Source organism: Tamandua tetradactyla, chromosome X, assembly GCF_023851605.1.
Source record: "Tamandua tetradactyla isolate mTamTet1 chromosome X, mTamTet1.pri, whole genome shotgun sequence".
Lineage (NCBI taxonomy): Eukaryota > Metazoa > Chordata > Mammalia > Pilosa > Myrmecophagidae > Tamandua > Tamandua tetradactyla.
In genome coordinates this window covers 57,838,100-57,860,777 of record NC_135353.1, presented here as the reverse complement: position 1 = coordinate 57,860,777, position 22,678 = coordinate 57,838,100, and the positions used below count along the sequence as shown (strand labels likewise).

At 37.6% G+C, this 22,678-nt stretch overlaps 1 long non-coding RNA gene and 1 pseudogene across 1 annotated transcript in view; both read left to right on the top strand.

Annotated features, from left to right (window-relative positions):
- The window catches only part of LOC143670370 (uncharacterized), a 196,949-nt gene that overhangs the window by 117,003 nt on the left and 57,268 nt on the right, over positions 1 to 22,678 (top strand). The window lies entirely within an intron of this gene.
- LOC143670927 (long-chain-fatty-acid--CoA ligase 1 pseudogene) lies at positions 19,450 to 22,546 on the top strand (annotated as a pseudogene).

Genomic DNA, 22,678 nt, shown 5'->3' with positions numbered 1-22,678 from the left:
ACTTTCTCGGATCATAAAGGAATGAAGTTGGAAATCAATAATAGGCGGAGTGCCAGAAAATTCACAAATACGTGGAGGCTCAACAACACATTCTTAAATAACGAGTGGGTCAAGGAAGAAATTGCAAGAGAAATTAGTAAATATCTCGAGGCGAATGAAAACGAAAACACAACATATGAAAACCTATGGGACGCAGCAAAGGCAGTGCTAAGAGGGAAATTTATTGCCCTAAATGCGTATATCAGAAAAGAAGAAAAGGCAAAAATTCAGGAATTAACTGTCCACTTGGAAGAACTGGAGAAAGAACAGCAAACTAATCCCAAAGCAAGCAAAAGGAAAGAAATAACAAAGATTAGAGCAGAAATAAATGAAATCGAGAACATGAAAACAATAGAGAAAATCAATAAGACCAGAAGTTGGTTCTATGAGAAAATCAATAAGATTGATGGGCCCTTAGCAAGATTGAGAAAAAGAAGAAGAGAGAGGATGCAAATAAATAAGATCAGAAATGGAAGAGGAGACATAACCACTGACCTCACAGAAATAAAGGAGGTAATAACAGGATACTATGAACAACTTTACGCTAATAAATACAACAATTTAGATGAAATGGATGGGTTCCTGGAAAGACATGAGCAACCAACTTTGACTCAAGAAGAAATAGATGACCTCAACAAACCAATCACAAGTAAAGAAATTGAATCAGTCATTCAAAAGCTTCCTAAAAAGAAAAGTCCAGGACCAGACGGCTTCACATGTGAATTCTACCAAACATTCCAGAAAGAATTAGTACCAACTCTCCTCAGACTCTTCAAAAAAATCGAAGTAGAGGGAAAGCTACCTAATTCATTCTGTGAAGCCAACATCACCCTCATACCAAAGCCAGGCAAAGATATTACAAAAAAAGAAAACTACAGACCAATCTCTCTAATGAATATAGATGCAAAAATCCTCAACAAAATTCTAGCAAATCAAATCCAACAGCACATTAAAAGAATTATAATTATGACCAAGTAGGATTCATCCCAGGTATGCAAGGATGGTTCAACATAAGAAAATCAATTAATGCGATACACCATATCAACAAATCAAAGCAGAAAAATCACATGATCATCTCAATTGATGCAGAGAAGGCATTTGACAAGATTCAACATCCTTTCCTGTTGAAACCACTTCAAAAGATAGGAATACAAGGGAACTTCCTTAAAATGATAGAGGGAATATATGAAAAACCCACAGCTAATACCATCCTCAATGGGGAAAAATTGAAAACTTTCCCCCTAAGATCAGGAACAAGACAAGGATGTCCATTATCACCACTATTATTCAACATTGTGTTGGAGGTTCTAGCCAGAGCAATTAGACAAGGAAAAGAAGTACAAGGCATCAAAATTGGAAAAGAAAAAGTAAAACTATCACTGTTTGCAGACGATATGGTATTATATGTCGAAAACCCGGAAAATCCATAACAAAACTACTAGAGCTAATAAATGAGAACAGTAGAGTATCAGGTTACAAGATCAACATTCAAAAATCTGTAGCATTTCTATACACTAGCAGTGAACAAATTGAGGGGGAAATCAAGAAACGAATCCCATTTACAATTGCAACTAAAAGAATAAAATATCTAGGAATAAATTTAACTAAAGAGACAAAAAACCTATACAAAGAAAACTGCAAAAAACTGTTAAAAGAAATCACAGAAGACCTAAATAGATGGAAGGGCATATCGTGTTCATGGATTGGAAGACTAAATATAATTAAGATGTCAATCCTACCTAAATTGATTTACAGATTCAATGCAATACCAATCAAAATCCCAGCAACTTATTTTTCAGAAATAGAAAAACCAATAAGCAAATTTATCTGGAAGGGCAGGGTGCCCCGAATTGCTAAAAATATCTTGAAGAAAAAAATGAAGCTGGAGGTCTCATGCTGCCGGACTTTAAGGCATATTATGAAGCCACAGTGGTCAAAACAGCATGGTATTGGCATAAAGATAGATATATCGACCAATGGAATCGAATAGAGTGCTCAGATATAGACCCTCTCATCTATGGACATTTGATCTTTGATAAGGCAGTCAAGCCAACTCACCTGGGACAGAACAGTCTCTTCGATAAATGGTGCCTAGAGAACTGAATATCCATATGCAAAAGAATGAAAGAGGACCCGTATCTCACACCCTATACAAAAGTTAACTCAAAATGGATCAAAGATCTAAACATTAGGTCTAAGACCATAAAACAGTTAGAGGAAAATGTAGGGAGATATCTTATGAAACTTACAATTGGAGGTGGTTTTATGGACCTTAAACCTAAAGTAAGAGCACTGAAGAAAGAAATAAATAAATGGGAGCTCCTCAAAATTAAACACTTTTGTGCATCAAAGAACTTCATCAAGAAAGTAGAAAGACAGCTTACACTATGGGAGACAATATTTGGAAACGACATATCAGATAAAGGTCTAGTATCCAGAATTTATAAAGAGATTGTTCAACTCAACAACAAAAAGACAGCCAACCCAATTACAAAATGGGAAAAAGACTTGAACAGACACCTCTCAGAAGAGGAAATACAAATGGCCAAAAGGCACATGAAGAGATGCTCAATGTCCCTGGCCATTAGAGAAATGCAAATCAAAACCACAATGAGATATCATCTCACACCCACCAGAATGGCCATTATCAACAAAATAGAAAATGACAAGTGCTGGAGAGGATGCGGAGAAAGAGGCACACTTATCCACTCTTGGTGGGAATGTCAAATGGTGCAACCACTGTGGAAGGCAGTTTGGCGGTTCCTCAAAAAGCTGAATATAGAATTGCCATACGACCCAGCAATACCATTGCTAGGTATCTACTCAAAGGACTTAAGGGCAAAGACACAAACGGACATTTGCACACCAATGTTTATAGCAGCGTTATTTACAATGGCAAAGAGATGGAAACAGCCAAAATGTCCATCAATAGACGAGTGGGTAAACAAACTGTGGTATATACATATGATGGAATATTATGCAGCTTTAAGACAGAATAAACTTATGAAGCATGTAATAACATGGATGGACCTAGAGAACATTATGCTGAGTGAGTCTAGCCAAAAACTCAAAGACAAATACTGTATGGTCCCACTGATATGAACCGACATTGGAGAATAAACTTGGAATATGTCATTGGTAACAGAGACCATCAGGAGTTAGAAACAGGGTAAGATAATGGGTAATTGGAGCTGAAGGGATACAGACTGTGCAACAGGACTAGATACAAGAACTCAAAAATGGATAGCACAATAATCCCTAATGGTAATGTAATTATGTTAAAACACTGAATGAAGCTGCATCTGAGCTATAGTTTTTTTTTGTTGTTGTTTGTTTGTTTGTTTGTGTCTTTTCTTTTTCCTTTTCTTTTTTATTATTATTATTATTATTATTTTTATTTTTTTCTCTATGTTAACATTCTATATCTTTTTCTGTTGTTTTGCTAATTCTTTTCCTAAATCGATGTAAATGTACTAAGAAATGATGATCATGCATCTGTGTTATGATGTTAAGAGTTACTAATTGCATATGTAGAATTGAATGATTTCTGAATGTTGTGTTATTTTCTTTTTTTTCTTTAATTAAAAAAAAAGCCAACCCATATCTGGTATATTACAGTTCTGGCAGCATTAACAAACTAAACACCTGTAATTTCTCTAATTTAAAAAGTGTTTTAATCATTTGGGCATATTTTTCTGGATGTATTTCTGGGTTCTATTCTGTTTTGTGGATCAATGTGTACCTCATTTGCCAGTACTTCACAATCTTGATCATTTTTGTTATTTAGTAACTCTGCAGGTGGACTGATTCCTACCGTTTTATTCATTTTTTAAAGTTATTTAAGATGTTTTAGTTCCTTTGTTTTCTCTAAAATTTTAGGATAACCTTGTCCATATGTATAAAACATTGTGTTTGGATTTTGTTTTGATTAACTAATGTTACCAATATGTATACCCCAGAAATGGATTGGCTTTTAGAAAGGCGCTTTATGAAGTTATAAGTTACAATTCTAAGGGGCAAGGCTATCACCAATCTCTAGGTTATGTGCTCCACCCTCTCTGAGGCCTGCAGGGGCAACACTGTTCCAGAGAAATGCCTCTGGGGAAAACTCACCCTCTCCATGTGCATGGATGAATCTACTCTCCTGCCTCAAGATGTCTTAGCTCCAGACCTTAGCTTCCGTGGTTCTGCCTTTGAAGTCACTTTTCCTTCAATCTGTCCCTTTTATATCCCTTTTAGTCCAGAATGCAGTGGTTCTGTACATACAGATTTCACCAAATGTTTTGTTGGCTTGTCATGCAGCATGGAGGATATAAAAACTGTAAGACAATAGAACCTTTGATAAATTGTTTCTGGATAACTCCTTCTCCAATTGTGGTTTTTCCTGACATACCTGACTGGTTCCTTGTTTGGTTAAATCCTCACATCAGGCACTAACCTCTGGGGTCTCATTTTCTAGAAACCCAGAATTTTCCAGACCATCAATTTCTGGTTTCTTTGTACCCAAGAGTTCAGTTCTCAGCTTATCCCTTTCCGATCACATTTTCCTATAAGGTACTGCATTTTGCACATTTAGTTTGGAAATTTTCTCAGCTATGTATCTCAGCTTGTCGCTTTCAAATTTTACCTTACACCAGTATTAGTTTTTGGCAGATTCTCTGCCACATTAAAACATGGATCACCTTTCTTCCAGTTGGTAACACAACATTCATAATCTCCATCTAAGACCTCATTAGAGGTATCTTTAGAGTCCATATTTCTACCAACAGTCTGTTCAAAGCAATTCCGGCCTTTTCTCTCAAGCATATCATAATTCTTCCAGAACCTTACCCTTATCCATTTATAAAGCTGTTCTGGCATTTTTTTTTTATTTTCAAATCACAGCACTCCATTTCTCTGGTCCTAAAATCTGTTTCAGTGTGCTAATGCAGCCTGAATGCAATATACCAGAAGTGGATTGGCTTTTATAAAGGGAATTTATTAAGCTACAAGTTACAATTCTAAGGCCATGAAAATGTCCAAATTAAGATACCAACAAGAGAATACATTCTCTGAGGAAAGGCAGCTGACATGCGGGTTCCTCTGTCATATGGAAAGGCACATGGCGATGTCTGCTGTCCTTCTCTCATGAATTCTGGTTTCAAAGAGCTCTCTCCACTTCTGTCGTCTCCTGGGGCATTTTCCTTCTGCATCTCTAAATATCAAACCTCACTCAGTTTCATCTTTCTGCTCCCTGTGTCGGCTCTCCAAGGGTTTGTGCTTTCTCCCAAATGTGTCACTCTTAAAGGACTCCAGTAAGTAGGTTAAGATCCTCTTTGAATTGGGTGGGTCATATCTCTATTGAAACAACCTAATCAAAAGGTACCATCCACAGTACCTCTGAACCCACATGATTGGATTAGAAGAGCATAGCTTTTCTTGTGTAAAAGAAAGCCATGTAAGTTTCAAACCAGCACAGATTTTAGTAAGAATCTGAATGGAATCAAACATTTATCGATTTGGACAGAATTGATATATTTCCAATCCATGGATGTGGCATGTCTCTCTAATTAGATATTCTTTGATTTCTCTATGAGGTTTGTGTTGCTTTCAGTGTATAAGTTTTATACATGGTTGGTTTTATATTTAAACCAAATAGTTCCTATTTTAGTGGTTGTAAATTATATTGTATTTTTAATTTCAATGTCCACGTGGTCATTGCTAATATATAGAAGTATATTTTGTTTTTTCTTTTAATGTTTATCTTATATCCTGTGACTTGTTGAACTGATATGAATTCTAGGCATTTAAAAACATATTTTGAAGATTCCTTGGGATTTTGTAACTAGACAATCATATCATCTGCAACTAGACAATCATATCATCAATATAATCATATCATATGGATGGCTTTATTTCCTCTGTTCCATTCTGCACAAAATTTATTTTATTTTTTTGCCTTGTTGCACTGGTTAGAACTTCTAGCACTAGGTTTAGTAAGAGCAGCAAGAGTATGCATCCTTTGCATGTTCCCAATCTTTGGAAAAAATTCAGTCTTTTGCCATTAAATATTATATTAGTTATAGGTGTTTTGATGTTTCTCCTTATCAATTTAAGGAACCTCCCCTCTGTTTCTATTTTCTGAGAATTTTTATCATGAATGGTTGTTGCATTTTGTTAAATGTTTTTTTTTTTTGCATGGCATTGATTAATATGAGCATGTAATTTTTCCTCTTTAACATGCTAGTATGTCGGATTACATTGACTAATTTTCTGATTTTGAATCAGTCTTGAATCTGTGGAATAAACCTTACTTGGCTATTGTATATAATTCTGTTTATAGATTGCTGAATTCCATCTGATAATATTTTGCAGAGAAGTTTTGCCTATAATTGTTAAGGATTTTGGTTTGAAGTTCTCTTATTTTACACTGTTTGTCTGGTTTGGGTATTAAGGTGATACTAGCTTCATAAAATCATTTGGAAAGTACTCCTTCCTCTTCATTATTCCTTTTAAGATGTTTGGGTAAAATTCTGCAGTTGAACCATCTGGGCTAGGCAATTTCTTTTTTGGCATGTTTTAATTACAAGTTCAACTCCCTTAACTTTTATAGGGCTATTCATATTATGTTTGTCATATTGGATAAATTGTGGTAGTTTGTGCTTTTTGAGGAATTGGTCCATTTAATCTAAACTTTGAAATTTATGTGTGTTGAGTTTTCATAGATTTCCTTTATTATTCTTGTGATTTCTGCATGGTCTACTGTTATGTCCCCTGTTTCATTCCCCTGTGATATTTTTTTGTGTTAGTTTTTTTTTTCTTTATATATCTTTCTAAACTGTCTTGGGGTCAATTTAATTGAGTTTTACAGATTGAGCTCTTGATTTTGTTGATTTTCTTTACTGATTTTCCGTTTTTAATTTCAATTTCATTAGTTTCTATTCTGATCTTTATTATTTACTTCCTTCCACTTGCTTTGGATTTATTTTGATCTTGATTTTCTAGGTTCTTGAGGCAGTAGTTTAGGTTATTGTCTTGAGACTCTTTCTTTTCCAATATGTGCATTCATTGCTATAAATTTCTCTCCAGCACTATTTTAACTGTGTCCACAAATTTTGATATGTTGCATTTTCCTTTTCATTCTTTTCCATTTAATTTTTTTTACATTTCCCTTGAAACTTCTTTGACGTATGGATTTTTTAGAAGTGTCTTTTTTTGTTTTCAAGCATATAGAGATTTTCCTGTTACCTCTCTGTTATTGGTTCCTAGTTTGATTCCATTGTGATCAGAAAACACATTGTATGATTTCAATGATTTTAATTTGTTGAATATTTTTATGGTCCATATCTTGGCATATGTTTGTAGGCACTTTAAAAGAACATGTATTCTAATGTTGTTGGGAGAAGTGTTCTATAAATGTCAATAAGGTCCTCTTAGTTGACAGTGTTGTTAAGTTCCTCTGTATCCTTGCTGATTCTCTGTCTAGTTATTGTAGTAGCCCTTGATAGAAGGGTAATGAAGACTCCACCTAGAATTGCGGATTGTCTATTTCCCTTCTCAGTTATGTCATTTTTTACTTCAGCTCTATCATATTTACAGCACTGTTATTTTGGTGCATACAAATTTATGATTGCTATATCTACTTGGTGTCTAGACCATTTAATCATTGTACAATGTTCCTCTCTGTACCCGGTAATTTTTATTTCTGCCCCAAAGTTTACTTCATCTAATATTAACATAGTTGCTCCTGCTTTATTTTGAACAATATTTGCATGATACATCTTTTTTTTTCATAATTTTACTTTCAACCTGCTTATGTCATTTTATTTGACATGAGTTTCTTTTAGCCAGCATACAGTTGGGTAATATTGGTTTTTTTAAAAATCCATCACATAAATCTGTGTCTTTTAATTGATCTATTTAGAACAATTATATTTAAAGCAGTTATTGAAGTGTTAAGGCTTTAGCCTGTCATTTTCTTCTGTTTGTTCTCTCTGCTTTTTTTTCTGTTTTCTGCCTTCCTGTTGGCTACTTGAACACTGATTTTAGAATTTCAGTTTATTTGTAGTATTTTTTACTGTATCTCTTTGCATTGATTTTTAGTGATAGTTTTATGTATTACATTATATACCATAGCCTATCATTGTTTACTGTTATGATAATTTTACCAGTTAGAATGACGTTCAGAAGCCACAATTCTCTATATGTTACTGTATCCTCCATGGTTTATAGTATAATTGTTTTAAATATTTCCTTTACAAAAATGTACTATATCAGACAATGTTATACTTTTTGCTTCAATCATCAAGCATAATTTAGAAAATTCTAAAGGAGAAGAGAAGCCTGTGCATTTACTAACATTTTTTGCTTACTATATGTTTTTTTCCTTGTTTATGATCCAGGGTTCCTTATTTTGCCATTTCCTTTATGTTGTATAAATTTCTTTTGCCATTCTTTTAGAGTAGGTCTGCTAGTGATGAATTCTCCTTGTTTTCCTTCATCTAATAAAGTCTTCATTTCCCTTCATTCTTGAAGGATATTTTTGCCTGCTGTGGGGTTCTTGGTTGGCAATTATTTTCTTTCAGCACCTGAAAAGTATTGTTCCAGTACCTTCTAACCTCCACTGCTTGTAATTAGAAATCTGAGTGGGGAAACTGGACTACCAGTACCTAGAAGTAATGAGGTGGTACCTCTCAGTCTTTTGCCAGAGAAATGCCACCCAAACCAACTAAACAGAAGATTTAAATAAGATCCAGAGACTATGTTTGTAGGCACTTGAAAAGAACATGTATTCTACTATTGTTGGGTAGAGTGTTCTATAAATGTCAATTAGGTCTTTTTAGTTGACAGTATTGTCAAGTTCCTCTGTATCCTTGCTGATTCTCAGTCTATTTGTTCTAGTAGTCCTTTATAGAGGGGTAATGAAGATTCCAAATAGAACTGCAGATAATACAGAAATGTACATGTTTACATTAAAAACTAACTCCAAACAAGGAGTGAAGATTTCAAACTGAGTTGAACCATAGGCCAATATACAGGGATTTGTGTCACACAGATGGAACAAGTGATTAAACTGGAGCTGAATGTTACTGTGGAGAAGTTTAGGTTACCATAGAATGTATAACTGCACATAATTTCTAATCTAAGGAATTAGGAAGTGATATTTATGCTTAAACTTGAAGGAAGATTAAGGGTTAACTAGGTGAGAATGGTGGGGGAATGGACTTAATAGAGCTTTAAAACAGAGGGAACGGGGTAAAATGGCAGAATAGGATAGGTCAAACTCACCCCTACTCCAAAGAACAGCTAGAGAAGGGATGGGAAGGCAACTGGAATGGTTATTCCAGGGTGTAAGTGACCTGAGAGGATCTTCTACACCACATAGGAAGACCCTGGCTACAAAAGGTGAAAAATTGAAATGCAGAGAACCTGAGACTGTCCAGCTAGTGCAAACAGGGAGACAGGGACAAGGAAGTAAGACAAGCCTCATTCCTTGAATGTGCTACCCTCACACGTGCCACCTCCTCCTCATACTTCAGGCACCTGACTCCTGTTACCCGTCCCCACCACCACATTCAAAGCACTCCTGCCCTCCACACACGTGCATGCCCACCCCAGTCTGATGCACCTCTCCCATGCAATCACACAGTCTAGCCCAGCCCCAACCAAGACCCATGTACCTGTGCCCAGCCCCTTGAGTCCACCTCTCCCTGTCTGGCCCCTGCAGGTGGTCACCTCTGCATCCACGCTGCAGGCATTCACATATATTCCTGGGCCACACCTGCCCCCAGACCATACACTCACACAACCCTGCCCTGCCCCACCTGAGCTCTGTACACACATGCATCAGCATCAGGACCCCCAGATCTGCACATGAGTGCACCCCTGCCATGCCCCCCCCCACCTCTGGGTAAGAGCTGATCTGCATATCCAGGCCACACCCACCCCCAGCCCATGCAAGCACAACCCCCCCTTATTGTCTGAGCTCTGCACACTTGCACACAAGGGCCTCGCTGCCCAGAACGACACACACCAGCATCTTGCCCACCAGATCTGCCATGCATATGCACACCCACATCCTCCCTGCCACGGACCCACGCATCCATGCATGAAACTCTTGAACCCTTCACACTGCTTCCACACCTGGCAGTTGCTCCTGTGTGCATCTGTACTACATAGCCCTTGCTCTGCACATGCCTGAACCCCTGACCCAATACCCCCACACCTGCACAGTGTACCAGGGCCCCTTCCACCCAACATCACTTGCTTCTGACCCAAATCCTGGAACCTCTGTCGCCTGTGCCCCACCTCTACACACTCGCGCCTCCACTCCCAATCCCTGTGGACACCTCCCCCGTGCAAGGACACATGCGCACCCTGCCCTCCCTGTGAGTCTACCTCTGTGCCCCATGCCCCACACCCTGATGCCCATGACCCCCACAGTCCACGTGGCCACCCATATCCTGCCTGCACACCAACCCCCATGTGTCTGCACAGGCTTCCACATCCACCTCCCAGTGCACTGTACCTCTGTGTCCTCTATGCACCACTCTGCTCCTATAGTCCAAGGCCTGCCTGGGCTGCACACTATCCCCACAGCTCCCACACTACACCTCCACAACTGCATGCCCTGTACCCATGCTCACAAGCAGCAACGTAGTGTCCCTAACCCATGCGTATACCTGCACAGCAACCAGTCAAATAGAAAAGAAAAGATCAAATGATCATCTCGACTGATGCTGAAAAAAGCATTCAAAAAATTCAACATGCTTTTCTGATAAAAAACTTCAAAAGTTGGAAATCAAAGATAACTTCCTCATTATGATAAAGGGAATAAATGAAAAACCCATAGCCAGCATCGTACTCAATGTTGAGAGAGTGAAAACTTTCCCCCTGAGATTGGGAGCAAGACAAGGATGCCCTCTGTCACCATGATTGGACTAGAAGGTCTAGTTAGAGCAATCAGGAAGGAAAAAGAAATAAAAGGCATCCAATTTAGAAAGGAAGAAGTAAAACTTCCATTATTTGCAGATGACATGATACTATACTGGAAAATCCTGAAAAATCTACAACAAATTTACTTGAGCTAATAAACAAATTTAGCAAGGTGGCAGGATATAAAATCAATGTGCAAAAATCAGTAATGTTCCTGTATACAAGCAGTGACCTAATTGGTCATTAATGAAAAAATTCCATTTAAAATATTGACTAAAAGAATCAAGTACTTAGGAATGAATTTAACTCTGGATATAAAGCACATGTACACAGAAAACTACATAACATTGCTTAAAGAAATCACAGAAGATCTAAATAAATGGAAAGACATTCCCTGCTCATGGATAGGAAGGTTCAATGTAGCTAAGATGTCAATTCTACCCAAATTGATCTACAGATTCAATACAATACCAATCAAAATTCCAACAACCTATTTTGAAAAGCTTGGAAAAGCTGGTTATCAAATTCTTCTGGAAGCAAAAGAGACACTGAATAAATAAAAGCATTCTAAAAAAGGGACAAAGTGGAAGGATTAACACTTCCTGATTTTAAAACCTATTATAGAGCCACAGGAGTCAAAACAGTATGGCACTGGCACCAAGATAGATGTATTGAACAATGGAATTGAATTGAGAGTGCAGAAACAACCCCCAAAATCTATGGTCAACTGATCTTTGGAAAGGCCCCCAAATCCACTGAACTGGGACAAAATAGTCTTTTCAATAAATGGGCATGGAAGAACTGGATATCAATTGCCAGAAGAATGAAAGAAGACCCCTATCTTGCACCCAAAACAAAAATTAATTCAAAGTGGATCAAACACCTAAATAGAAGAACCAGTACCATAAAGTTCGTAGAAGAAAATATAGAAAAACATCTTCAAGACCTAGTAATAAGAGGTGGCTTCCTAAACTTTACACCCAAAGCACAAGCAACAAAAATAAAAGATAGATATGTGGGAACGTCTCAAAATCAAATTCTTTTGCACTTCAAAAGACTTTGTCATAAAGGTGAAGAGGCAGCCAACTCAATGGGAGGATATATTTGGAAATCACTCATCAGACAAAAGTTTGATCATGTATACATAAAGAAATCATATAACTCAACATCAAAAGTACAAACAACCTAATTATAAAAAGGGCTAAAGATATGAATAAGCATTTTCCTAAGTGCAAATTCATATGGCTAGAAAGCACATGAAGAGATGCTCATTTTCAGTAGCTAGATGGGAAATGTATATCAAGGCTATAATGAGATACCACCTCACACCTGTAATAATGGAAACTACAAATGTTGGAGAGGACGTGTAGAAATTGGGACACTTCTGGTGAGAAATTATACACTTCTGGTGAGAAAATATAATTGTACACCTGCTATGGGTGACTGTCTGGCAATTCCTCAGAAAACTAAATATTGAGTTGCCATATGACCCAGCAATACCATTACTCAGTATATACCCAGAAGAGCTGAAAGCAGTGATACAAATAGACATTTGTACACTGATGTTCATAGCAGCATTATTCACAATTGCCAAAAGATGGAAACAGTCCACGTGCCCATGAACAGATGAAGGGATTAACAAATTGTGGTATTTACATATGATGGAATACTACACAGCAGTAAGATGAAAGGATATCCTGAACCACATGACAAGATGAACGACGCTTGAGGAAATAATGCTGAGTGAAATAAACCATACACAAAAAGATAGATATGGTATGATTCAACTTTTATGATCATGGTAAAGGTAAAATCGGGACTTATAATACAGAATTTAAGGGACCTAGAGTTACACAGAAGCTAGAGATGGGTGAATGGTTAGCTAATGAGGTTGAATTTAAATGTAAGGGAATAGATAAAGGAAAGGCGGTTCACTAGTGGGTCTATAAGTATTATTACCATATTGAAGGTGAACAGGATTGAAAGGGGATGACTAGACCTATGTGTGCCACTGATTAACACTGCAAATATAAGTAATTTCTTGCATAAACTACTGCAAATGTATGAATCTTGTACAAAGAGTATATAAGTTTGGGGTATAGCAGGAAAACTGCTGTTGCATGCTGTGGGCTATGTTTAACAGGAAGACATTAACAGTACGGCATCAATACCAGGGTACCTGATGTGGGGAGGGATAAGAATTAGTGAGAGTTTGGATTTTCTATTTGGTGAGGGTGTGTTTATTGGTTATCTTTTTCTTGGGAACAATGAAATTATCTAAAACTGAGAGTGTTGATGGATTGTTGACTTTGAACATTATACATGATGCCCAATGAATGGAGGTGGATGAAGGATACATTGACTGAGAAGTAGACAGGCGACTGATGGTGTATAAACATGATCAAATATCGTGCTGCTACAAAAAGGAATGAAGTTGTAAGGCATTCAGCATTGCGAATGAACCTGTGGGACATTTGGTGAGGCAAAACAAGCCAGAAACAAGAGAGCAACTATTGTATGGTTTCATTTAGAAAATACTTATAAGAAAACTGGGCCTTAGAGTGTAAGCTTTCATAGCAGTCCCATTTAGTCTGGAGCAGTAATTGTTATTTCTGGATTTTGAGAAGCTGTTTTATTTTGTATAACCTGGTATTTAGAGATGAGAACAAAGCTGATCAGATTGGGATTAGTGTAATTCAGAATACAGAGATAAGAAAGACATTGTATTATAGAACCTCATCCACTCTTTGAGACCGAAGAAGAAAGGTATATTTTGTCCAGAACCAAAAAATTTTATAGCACTTAATTTAATTCAACGTGTATGGATAAATCATAATAAGAATGAGGGTCTTTAATCCTGCATATCTTAATGTAATGCCTGGATATATCCCAGAGTATGCTGAGCAGACAATTTAAAACTATTGGCAAAATCCCTTGAGGGATGGGAGAAAAAAATATGGAACTATTAAACATTACCACTGGGGAAACCCCTGATACTATGTCGAATATTAGGGACACCCAAATCCATAGGCTAAGCCCTTGATCTTGAGGCTTATTCTTCCACAGTTTATGTATGTAATGGAGAAGCTTAGCTTACTTATAGGTATTCCTAACAGTTATCTCTGGTGGACCTCTTCTGTTGCTCAGATGTGGCCTCTCTCTCTCTGTGTGTGTGCCACTGAACTCTGTAAGTGAAATCATTGCCCTCCCCCTAGCTGGGACATGACATCCAGGGGTGAAAGTCTCCCTGGTGGCTGAGGGATGACTCCCAGGGATGAGCCTTGTCCTGTCACATGGCATCAACCATGCCTTCTTAACTAAAAAGGGGAAAAGATGTGCAACAAACAAAGTATTAGTGGCTGAGAGAGTTCAAATAAATTTGAGAGACTACTCTGGAGGTCACTCTTATGGATGCTTCAGTTAGACATTACTACCTGTCATAACTTATCAAACCCCAACCAAACTCTATCCTGCCATCCTAAAGAACAACTAGGGTGTTATATAAGATTCTACAAAGGTTCCATGCTCTAGGGTAACTTTCCAGAAACCTGCAACCTCCTTTTGGGTCCCTGGACCAGATAAGTCCTGAAATGCAGAGGAGCCAGCCTTTCCAGAACATCAACTAGTTCATTCCCCTTTCCCATATTATCGACAGCCCCTTCCAAACATGATAAAGCTAGAATGGGCATAGCCCAAATACCCCTAAAGAGTGGAAGGAAGACCAAAGGTAATGGTGGAGTAATACTGAGAAGGTAGGGTTTAACAAATGAATATGATTGCTGAATCACTATATTGATATTTCTTTTAGTATCCAGTATCTTAGAGTTACTAGAAGTAAAAACCTAAAATTGTGGAATTGTAACCCATACCACACTCTGAAGTCTGATCTGCAACGAATTGTTTTAATGTGCTTTGAAATTCATTGCTTTTATATATATATATATATGTTATTTTTCACATAAAAAGAAAAAAACATTGCTTGTGATTATAAATGTAGAGCTATATGATGATATTGTGAACCATTGATTGTGCACTTTGGATGATTACATGGTATGTGAATATACAATATATATATCAATTAAAAAAGAAAGAAACCCAGAAAGAACAGTTGGTACAATGACCCTGAGCCTGGGAAGAGCTTCATCTATTTAAGGGAATGAAAGAAGTGATGGAGAAGTTTAATGAGATAAGGGAGCTTGGTATGACATAAGTTTCAAGAGGTAGACAGAGAACTGTAAAACCTTAACAGTGTGCTCAGAGACCTTACCACATTCCTAGATGTAATAACTATTGTTATTCCCATTTTGCAGATGTGGAAACTGAAACCCAGAGAAGTAAATTTGTTGTCCAGGGTCCCCCAACTATTAAGTGAAAATTCATGGTTAAACTCAAGTAGTCTAACTTTAGATCTCTGAATTCAGCTACTTCACTGTGTGGTGAGCTATGCCAACCTAAGCTGCCAGTGCCAAGATAACAAGAAAAAAGGAGTCAAAATGCCAGGAGTCTATAGGTAGACATCACAATCTAGTTCATTCATCATAAATTGGAGAGAAGGCCAGGTTCAGATACTGGGTTAAGTTGTCCAAGACACTCAAATATGAGTGGGACTAATTTGAGCACCAAAGTCATTGGTGTGATACTAAGGAAAAAGTCAAAAGGAGCAAACCAGAAGTGGGGGTGAGAACATCATTCATGAATCTGCAGTCATCCTGTTTGGCTGTGGTGGTTTGAAAGTCTGGCTTCTCTCCCTCCAAGAACCTGCTCAACTTAAAAGTAGGCTTTTCCATTTGTCAGGGACAGGATGTTATGCTCGTTTGAAAAGATGTATGTTCTCTAGAAAAGCTATGTTTTAATCTAAATCCCATTTCATAAAGGCAGAATAATCCCTATTCAATACTGTATGTTTGAAACTGTAATCAGGTCATTTCTCTGGAGACGTGATTTAATCAAGAGTGGTTGTTAAGCTGGATTAGGTGACGACATGCCTCCACCCATTTGGGTGGGTCTTGAAAAGTTTCTGGGGTCCTATAAAAGAGGAAACATTTTGGAGAATGAAGAGATTCAGAGAGAGCCAGAGAAGAACGACATAGCCATGAGAAGCAGAGAGCCCACTAGCCAGTGACCTTTGGAGAGGAAGAAGGAAAATGCCTCCCAGGGAGCTTTATGAAACAGGAAGCCAGGAGACAAAGCTAGAAAACTAGAACAGATGGAGAAGCAAGAGAGTTGAAATATTGAGCATGCAAAGCAAGAAGAGGGAAAGGAATAATGAAGTAGTATCTCTTCCATCACCATTATTTGAGTCTCAATCCCTCTTTGTTCTTGACTTATTTCTGCTTCCTTGTATAAGACACTTGCTTCCTGAGTATTATTTCGTGGTATGATTTTAACTGTTCACCTGTTGAAAGGATATCTAGGTGTTTCCAGTTTTTGGCTATCCCGAATAAGGCTGCTATGAATATTGGTGTACAGGATTTTGTGTGAATGGGGATTTTCAGTTCTCTGAGATAGATGCCCCAAACTGCTGTTGCTACATTGTATGGCAACTGCATGTTTAGTTTTAGTAGAAGTCACCAAACTGTTTTCCTGAGTGGATATTCCCTTTTACATCCCAATGAGCAATGTTTGAATGAGTCAGTTTCTCTGCAACCTCACCAGCATTTGGTGCAAATTTTTAATTTTAGCTATTCTGATAGATATGTAATAATATCTCCTTGTTATTTTAATTTGCATTTACCTGATGATTAATAATGTAGAACATCTTTTCACATGCTTATTTGCCATCTGTATATCCTCACCAGTGAAATGTCTCTTCATGTCTTATTTCCCACATTCTAATGGATTGTTTGCTATTTTACTGTTGGGTTTTGGGAATTATTTTAATATTCTAGATACTCATCTTTTGTTGGACATGTAAGTGGCAAATGTTTTTCTCTCCATCTTTAGCTTGACTTTTTGTCTTCCTACAGGCTCTTTTGCAGAGAAATTAAAAAAAAATTTAGATGGAGTCCAATTGTCAATTTTTCTTTCTGTGGATTGTGCTTTTGTTTTCAAGACTAAGAAATCTTCACCTATGTCTAGAGTCTGAAACTTCTAAGTTGTTTTTGTCCAAAAGTTTTGGAGTTTTTGTTTTACATTTTAGTCAATGATCCATTTTGAGAGAGACATTTTTTTAATAAATTGAGAGGTTTAGATAAGGTTTTTTTATGCCTTTGGATGTTCAATTACTCTAGCACAATTTGTTGAAAATGATTCTTCCATGAATTGTTTTTGTATCTTTGTTGAAAAACAGTTTGGAATATTTTGTGAGTCTATTTCTGGATTCCTTATTCTGTTCCATTTACCTATGTGTCTATCTTTCTACCATTACAACATTACAGCACTGTTGTGATTATGATAGCTGCATGGTAAGCCTGAATATTGGGAAGAGTGATTTCTCCAACCGTATTCTTCCCTGTCAATATTGTTTGCGACATTCTAGGGCCTATGCCTTTCTATATAAATTTAGAATAAGCTTGAATAGGTTTAAAAAAAAAACCTTGGTGGGATTTTGATAGGAATTGCTTTAAACCTATAGATAGATTTTTGGGAATTTGACATCATTATAATGTTGAGTATTCCAATCCATGAATACAGTATGTTCTTTCCATTTAGATCTTCTTTGATTACTTTCATCAGCATTTTTTAACATTCTTCATATAGAGCCTATACATGTTTTGTTAAATGTATACCTTAGTATTTCATTTATTTTAGGGCAATGTAAATCACATTGTGCTTTTAAAGCAGTTTATTGAGATATATTCACACACCGTACAATCCATCCAAAATGTACAATCAATGGCTGTCAGTATAACCACAGATTAGTGTATTCATCACTATACTCAAATCATTACTCCAAAAAGAAAAATCTCATACCCTTTATACCCACCTATTAATGATACCTAGCATTGGTGTGGTGCCTTGGTTACAAATGGTAAAAGAGTATTAAAATATAACTGTTAACTATAGCCCATAATTTACATTAGGTGTACTTTCACCATAGACCACCCTATTATTAACACCGTGTAATAATGACATACATTTGTTATACTTCACTTTCTTATATTTGTGCTAACAATCACAGTCATCATTCACAACAGGGTGCACTGTGTTACACAGTCCGTTGTTTAATCCTCTAGCTTTCCTTCTAGTGACATATGCAACCCTGAACTTCCCCTTTCAACCACAATCACACACATGATTTAGTGCTGTTAATTACACTCACAATAATATGCGGCTATCATCTCCATCCATTCCCAAACATTTGCAATCAACCTAATTCAAGTTCTGCACAAATTCTGCATAAGTTCCCTATTTTCTACCCTCAGTCTATCTCTTGGTAACCTATATTCATAATTGTAACTCTATGAATTGGCTTATTGTAATTAGCTCATATTAGTGAGAACATACACTGCCTTATTCACTCAGCATAATGTCTTCAAGGTTTTCACATGCATCAGGTTTTAGGTGAATAATATTCATTCATATATATATGTACCACATTTTGTTTATCCATTTATTGGTTGATGGACACTTGGATTGCTTCCATCTTTTGGCAATTGTGAATAATACTGCTATGAACATCAGGGTGCAAATGTCTGTTCTGGGATTCTAGATCATTTGGCAAAGCTATATTTAGCTTCCTCAGAAACCACCAATCTCTCTTCCACAGTGGTGGCACCACTTTACATTCCACCAGCAGTGAATTAATGCTCCTATTTCTCCACATCCTCTCCAACACTTGCAGTTTTATCTTTTTGTTTTAATAGTAGCCATTCTAGTAAGTGTAAAATTATATCTCAGTGTGGTTTGATTTGTATTTACCTAATAGCTAGTGGTGTTGAGGATCTTTTCATTCATTGCTTGTCCCTTGGGTGTAAAATCTTATAAACCTTTGCCTAACGCAGGATCTTGAAGATGCTTCCTTATATCATCTTCTAGGACTTTTATGACCCTTTCTCTTATAGTTAGGTCTTTGATTCATTTTATGTTAATTTTTATATAAGGAGTGTTATAAGGATCATCTTTCATTCTTTTGCATGTGGATATTCAGTTCTCTCAGCACCATTTGTTGAAAGACAATTATGTGAAAGACAATTATGTGAAGGTGGCAGCCTTGTCAAAAATCAAAGACCAGGATGGCCCTCGGGTGGTTTGGGCTTGTTTATGCCTCTTCACTCTTATCCCCATTAGCTTTGATGAGGATATTAGTTTAGGTGGAAGAGAATAGAGATATCAGGGAAGAAAATTGAAACTTATTCCACTTGTTTCAGCATTTTATGGCAAAAATTGTTCATGAATGAAATCTTTTTAATGCAGTTAATGACAGCCTTATACAAGCTAATAGAGAAATATAACTAAGACGAATTCCTAATTTTTTATTAGTAAAAGGAAATTGGACAGCCAGGAAAAGACACAGTTCATGACTAATTCTGCATAGGGAACTACCTACATAGGATAATGCAAGCCCATGAGTTGTTCCAGGATTTTTGAATGCCAGAGCTGGTTGACTTTTACCAGCATGTCTGCACTCTTCCAACCAACACACTCATGAGCTTTGGAGCCTTTGCAGCATTCACCACTTTCTGGTATGCCACAAGACCCAAAGCCCTGAAGCTAACATTCAACCTCTCTATGGAGTTGGTGGAAGTGCAGGGTAGTTGTGAAGGTGTTCGAAGATCCATGCTACTTGATAATGACAAGCCCTTGGTGTATTTCTATGACAATATCACAACCTTATATGAAGGCTTCCAGAGGGGTATATAGGTGTCAAATAATAGTCCTTGTTTAGACTCTCGGAAGCCGGACCAACCCTATGAATGGACTTCATACAAAGACATTGAAGAATTGTCAATGTGGCAAGGCACACATTCAGAAGGGCTACAAGATCACCCCAGATCAGTTCATTGGCATCTTTTCTCAAAATAGACCTGAGTGGGTGGTTATTGAACAAGGCTGCTTTACTTTTTCAATGGTGATTGTCCCACTCTATGACACCCTGGGAGAAGATGCAATCACATGCTTAGACAACAAAGCTGAACTCTCTCTAATTTTTATTGACAAGCCAGAGAAGCCTCAACTCTTATTAGGGGTGTAGAAAATAAGCTGACAACAAACCCTAAAACCTTAGTTCTCATGGACCCTATGCTGGTTTGAAAGGATTATGTGCCCTAGAAAAGCCATGTCTTAATCCTGATCGATGTTGTGGAGGCAGCTGTATCCAGCACTCTAGATTGGGTGCCACCTCTAATGGGTAGGGATGAGGGATTCTGCTAAGCTAAACATACTACAGTGCACAGAAAGGTTTCCCACAACAAAGTACAATATTTTCTAGCCCAAGTGTCAATAGCGTTAAGGTTGAGAAATCCTGCTCTACCCCTTTAATCAAGGAGATGGATCATTTTCATTTAGGAGGGGGTAGTTGCAAATGATAGTATTCTTTACAAGCAATGGACAGTTAGATTATCTCCATGGAGATGTGAAGCACCCAATTGTGGGTATTAACCTTTGATTAGAAGGAGATGTGATTCCACCCATTCCAGGTGTTTATTGATTAGTTCACTGGAATCCTTTAAAAGAGGAAGCATTTTGGAGAGAGTCAGAGCCTACATAAATGAGAGAGCCACAAGAACAATGAGAGCCCATGAAGCCAGAGACTTTTGGAGATCAAGAAGGAGAATACCCCAGGAGAAGCTTCATTTAAACAGGAAACCTGGAGAGAAAGCTAGCAGATGTCACCATGTTCACCACATGCCTTTCCAGGTGAGAGAGAAACCCTGAACATCATCAGCCTTCTTGAACCAAGGTATCTTTTCCTGGATGCCTTAGATTGGACATTTCTATGGACTTGCTTTAATATTGGATGTTTTCACAGCCTTAGAGCTATAAACTTGCAACTTAAGAAATTCCCCTTTGAAGCCATTCTGTTTCTGGTACATTGCATTCCAGCAGCTAGCAAACTAGAACAGACCCCTATAACACTGATTTTGTGGAACAAGGCAAGAAGTGTGAGGTGGAAATCATGAGCATGAAGGCTTTGGAGGACCTGGAAAGAGCCAACAGATGGAAGCCCAAGCCTCCAGCATCTGAAGACTTTGCAGCAATTTGGTTCACAAGTGGAACTACAGGCAACCCCAAAGGAGCACTGATCACTCATCAAAACTTACTTTGCAATTGTTCAGCTTTTGGGAAAGCAGCTGAGAATGTGGTCAATCCTTGTCCAGATGATGTTTTGATATCCTTTTTGCCTCTTACCTATATGTTTGAAAAAATTGTTAGCGAAAAGCTTGAGTTGAATCCCAGTGACACACCCTTTTCGTATTTGCCACTTGCACACATGTATGAACTACTTATGCAATGTGTAATACTGTGTCATGGAGCTAAATAGGATATTTCCAAGGAGATATCAGGCTGCTTATGGATGATTTTAAGGTACTACAACCCAGTCTTTCCCATGGTTCTGAGACTGTTGATCCAGATGTTTTACCGAATTTTTGCACAAGCAAACACCACACTGAAGCGACAGTTCAGATTTTGCATCCAAGAGGAAAGAAGCAGAGCTCCATAGTGGTATCATTAGAAACAACAGCCAGAGGGATAAACTAATCTTCCACAAAATACAGGCAAGTCTGAGCAGAAGGGTGAGGTTGGTGGTCACTGGAGCTGCACCCGTGTCTGCCACAGTGCTGATGTTTCCAAAAAAGCACTTGGCTGCCAGTTTTACAAAGGCTACAGAGAGACAGAGTGCTCTGCTGGATGCTGCCTCTCTGTGCCTGGAAACTAGATAGTAGGCTATGTTGGTGCCCCCATACCTTACAATTTCATAAAACTTGTTGATGTAGAAGAAATGAATTACCTGGCTGCCAGGGGTGAGGGTGAGGTGTGTGAAAGGGCCAAATGTATTTAGGGGCTACTTGAAGGACCCAGTAAAAACAACAGAAGTTTTGGATAAAGATAGCTGGTTGCACACAGGAACACTGGAAAATGGTTACCAAATGGCACTTTGAAGATTATCAGCCCTAAAAAGCACATATTTAAACTGGCACAAGGAGAATACATAGCACCTGAAAAAATTGAAAATATCTAAATGAAAAGTGAACCTGCTGCTCAGTTGTTTGTCCATGGAGAAAGCTTGCAGGCATTTCTCATAACATTATGATACCAGATGTTGAGACATTACATCACTGGGCCCAAAGGAGAGGATTTGCAGGATCCTTTATCAAACTATTCCAAAAATAAGGACATTAGAAAAGCCATCCTAGAAGACACGGTGTAACTTGGAAACGATGCTGGTTTAAAACCATTTGAACAGATCAAAGGCATTGCTGTACACCCCAAATTATTTTCTATCCAAAATGACCTTTCAACTCCAACAATGAAGGCTAAAAGGCTAGAGCTACATGATTATTTCAGGTCATATATAGATGAACTGTTTTCTACCATCAAGGAAGAATGCTTGTACAAGACTGCATACCTCCATAATCTCTTCTTCTACTATAGCCTTCATGTTGGTAATTTTGACTACAGCAAGCATAGGGGAGGAAATTTTCATGTGTAACCTGTCCATTCGGGGTTCTTGTCTTAGGACTATTAGAGTAAATGAAACACTGCCTTGTGTTGCAGATCATGTTCATGGTAATAGAACAATTTCCAAAATGAGCCTTAAAAATTGCAAAGGGAAAACTATAAA